Below are 4,430 nucleotides of genomic sequence, written 5' to 3' on the forward strand. Positions count from 1 at the left end.
CACGTAGTTTGGCCATCTTCTGTTAACACGAAGAAAATTAAGACGTGCAATAGGTAGGCTTGCTTTAGGTGCTCACGGGAACACACCAAATCAGGGAATACAAGGTGATATGGGATAGACATCATTTGAGGGCAAGGAAGCTAGCAGCAAGATAAAGTTTGAGAAGCGATTGAAAGAAATCGGGAGGAGCGTTGGGCTAGGGAAGTTTTCAGCTACTTGTACATGAAGAATGTCGATACAAAACGGACAAAGCTAACCAGAAAATTGACTGGTAAATACTTGGAAAACAGCAGGGGGCCAACTTTAAAAAAATTATCGGTTGAAAAGAACACTCTAAGCCAAAACGCAGCAACAGGGGTATAGGGGTTGCTCCTTTCAGGGAGCAATTGCATTGCCACTCCCATTACTCTCCTAAAAGGAGTAACTGCAGAGGGAGGAACCGTTGCTCTCCTTTCAGTTCCTCCTTCGGGGGATGAACAGTTACTCCCTCCAGTTCCTCCCTGCAGACCAACAGTTACTCCCACCAGTTGCTCCCTGCCGACCAACCAGTTACTCCCACCAGTTGCTCTTCTAAGAGCAACAGTTACTCTTTACCATTCCTCCCACGTGTTCGCAGTTACTCTCTGAAAACCAACTGCACATGCTTCCAGTTACTCCTTGGGGAAATGAGTATTTATCTCGAGTATGCTTGTCACACGCTTAACACATGGCGAGAGCTCCTTGGAAGAGCACTGCTTGGGTGCTTCTAACACAAAAAGTGGACAATATTGAAAGGAAAATAAATGCTTTATTGTTCTTTTTATGAGGCAACGTGTGACCACAAGTAAAAGTAGACTTCGCCACACCACAGCCAGCACTAAACAAACACCATAATACATCAAAGGTTTTCTGCGTCATCCGTGGAAAAACAATCTTGAATTTCTAGCATAGGGCAGTCTGTGTCATCATTGGTGAGAGAAGGGCAACTTCTCCAATTCTGAAGAACTCAAGTTTCGCAGCTGGTGTTTCCATCAGGCTAGGGCAGCAGAACGTCACCGCAGGCATATGTGAAGCATCTCATTGCTGCAAGAAAAAAAATAGAAGTGTGAGGTTAAACATGCCAGAATCAATTCATAACAATGAGACACACACTGCAGCAGCGCTTACATTCTAGGATGTCTACTGCAGAACGAAATGTGAAAAAAAGAAAGGTTCGGCCAAACGTTACTTGGCAAGCCATATAAATGCTGATGTGGTAGACGCTCTTCACATGATGTCTCAGACAGCAATATTCTGGAAGAAAATGTGCAGCACCTCAACAAGGCATATTTGTAGCAGTTAAAGATACCCTTAGGTTCAGTTAACTTGTTTCCTATACACAGCTGAGTGACATTTCTATGAGCCCATTCACCAATGGGCATTCTAAATGAGGTCATGTGTGTGGCAAATAACACGTACTGTCCGCTCACGTTAAAATACTTATTTAGCTCGTGCACATAGTTGCTCTCGATTCTACTGTTCTATCATACGCTGCTGCGTCTTGAATTGTGCAATACCTGTAGGCACAAGCCAAGCATGCAAAGCCTGCTTGAAAGCAACCATTTGCAGAGGCTACATGATAATCTTCAGTATATTTCTTTGTACCTGACGCAAACGGCTGGACAAAACTATAGACAAATAAATGTAGACCGTGCTACCTTCAAAAAATGCTTTAAATTTAGAAAACTAGGGTGCATTTGTTCACTCGGTTGACGAGTCACAGCCACGAGATATGTAAACGAAGCAATATATCTTGAGGCATGCACAGATATTCTGATTCTTTGTTTGACAGTGTCACAGATAGCTTGCCAATACATATATATTTGAGAGCAACAAGATATGTGAAGCTTTTATTAGTTCAACGTCTTGTTGGTTCACAGCCAAACAGGTTACTGCTTGTTAGACAAATTGGAATAAGCACACCATGGTTTCCAAAAAAAAAAAAGCATTATTAGAAGTTAGCTCCCGGTGTGAATGTCTGCCTATTTATTTTGTACTGCCTTCTACATGTGCCACAAAGACATTTGTTGAGGATGTGCGACCAGTCAAGCCAAGAAGATCGCATACTTGGTCAATGTGATGGAAATACAAACATTAGAAACACTGCCACCTCTAGTAAGAGCATAACACTTCAGTATCTTGGACTAGCAAAGAGGTGCACAAGAAAGTTAAGCCCACTCTTGCGGAACTTTGAACGCGAATATTTCAGAGTGGGGGAGGTCAACATGCTGTGGCACTTTTAAACCCACGAAACATCTGCAGAAAACAGGGTAAAGGCAAGTCAAGAAACGCTGTTATGAAGGCCTGCGCATGGACAGCTTTGTGAATCTAGGCCCAAGTGTTATGCTTTGTGCAAGCCAAAATCCATGTAAATAGGGAAAGCATACTTTTAGGAGTACCAGCGTAAACAAATCTTGGCAGTTGGCTTTTTAGTACAAACAGCAATCCCTGCAATGAAAACATAAACATTTTATCTTAACGGTAACAGTGTTAGCACACACACGGGCCAGCGGAGCCATGTCGAATTGTCAGTGCCAGTGTAACCATGTGGCATAATGAACTACTCTGTGGCCAACACATGCACAGTTTGCCCCTAAAAAGCGATGCTTTCATATACGTAGTACAAAAAGTCTGCACTTACCAAAATTCACTTGCTTTCTGTACTTTAGCATCGTTGGGAGCATCTTTATCTGCATTATAACCAAATTTGTGTCATATCCCTGAAAAAAAAAGTAAAAGACATGCATCAAATATTGTTTCATTTGGTAGCAGTGAAGACAGGTTAAGAACAGCCAAGTGGGAATCAGCCTAATTATGTGCACGCGGCAAATCCCAAACGGCGTTATTGAGGTTGTCGAAATTTTCGTCGATTGGTATTAACGTCGATATGTGACTTCAACGACATGCCAAGTTTTCACAGCGCATAAAGATTTCATGATGCAGAATAATGACAGCGCTAACGAGAACATACAGCATTTATGATTGTCTTTTACAATATTCAGTTTCGCTAAGGTTTTGCACCACTAAAGAAATCTGAAAGATTTGGGTCATTCCTCCTCCAATTGTTCTGTCAATATGTAAACTGCTCGCTTGATGGTGCGCTTATAAAATAGTAGGTTCAGCGCAGAGGCGAAGCAAGTGACGCAGTGATGTGGGCAGATTTTTTTTTTTTTTAGGCGTGCGGGGAGGGGGGGGGGGGTCCGCTTATCTGAATAGGCCGGGCAAGCGAATATGGTCGTCAATTTGGGCTCCCTACGCCCGGCCTAAAAAAATTCTGTGCGCAACCACCTGCCTATGCCAGTGAAGTGATGCGACAATGATTTGTTCACTTACTGATTTACATACACTTTACATCTCTAAAAAATGCGGCCCAAGGCCCCAACACTCAGCCGTTAACATTACATAAAGCCAATGGTAGAAAAGTGCCAGTATGAGTGCAGCTACAACCCCGCCCCAATGTTTTTTCAAGCGAGGTAGTGTTGCGGAAATGAACTTTTAACTGCAAAAGTACACTGGCACTGCAGTGGTGACAGGGGAAGCAAGAGGGTATGCAGGCTGTAATAGAGGTAATTTAGTCCGATACGGCTAGCAATGGATACGGTGAATAAGAGCAAATCATTTCTCTTTCAATAGCGCAACCACTCAACAATGTATTGTAAGAGCATTAAATGTTGCTGGAAATGCCACTCACCTGCACGCTGATGCATGCACAGTCCTTTGTCCGACGAGCGAACAGGCTTGCAGATAGCTGAAGACGTGTTTACGATGTGTTTGTTCGACCCAGCAGCAAAATCCACAACTACTTCGCGCTCCATAAAGATAAATATACACTAACCTTCATCACGAATAAGTAGAAACGCAAATCTGCGACACACACACACGATCAAAACATAGCTCACAAGCGCGCACGTCCATGTGCTCGCCAACCACAGACCATATGAAAATGAGTTAGTAGTGCGAACGCGAACCTAGTTGCGCCGAAAAAAAAAAAAAACGTCGAGCAGTGGCAGCACAGGCGTCAGCGCAATAATTTCAGTGTGTTCTCCTAATACATTTATATAAAAAAAAACTGAGGTACACTAAAACTCATAAATAACTATAAAAAGTTGATTGTAAGTTTTATTTAGTGCTAGTCAACATAAACATTGAATAAAAATTACTTTGTAATTTACATCGTTTGCTACATTAGCGCCACACTTGTCGTGCGGGCGCAGATGGCGCAGATTTGTCATTCTGCCCTCAAACTACACGGTGAAGCGTGCTACTAAGTGTATGGCCGATGAGAAGCGCGTCTGGGTCCGCTTTTTTTTTTTTCTTCTCCGACATATCTGGGCGGGGGGGGGGGGGGCTTCTTATGCACGTGTTTTGGTGCTTGATCGACTTTGACGCCCTTACTTCGCGGACGAACGGCG

The 4,430-nt window shown here is 43.2% G+C and overlaps 1 long non-coding RNA gene across 1 annotated transcript; it reads right to left on the reverse strand.

Moving 5' to 3' along the window:
* Positions 1–767: 767 nt before the first annotated feature.
* Positions 768–4,039, reverse strand: LOC142791607 (uncharacterized). The gene is made up of 3 exons (XR_012890335.1): positions 3,710–4,039; positions 2,660–2,738; positions 768–1,062 (listed from the first exon to the last, which is right to left on the reverse strand). It is a non-coding gene; the product is annotated as an uncharacterized LOC142791607 (long non-coding RNA).
* Positions 4,040–4,430: the final 391 nt, after the last annotated feature.

The sequence above is a fragment of the Rhipicephalus microplus genome, unplaced genomic scaffold, assembly GCF_043290135.1.
Source record: "Rhipicephalus microplus isolate Deutch F79 unplaced genomic scaffold, USDA_Rmic scaffold_178, whole genome shotgun sequence".
Taxonomy (NCBI): domain Eukaryota; kingdom Metazoa; phylum Arthropoda; class Arachnida; order Ixodida; family Ixodidae; genus Rhipicephalus; species Rhipicephalus microplus.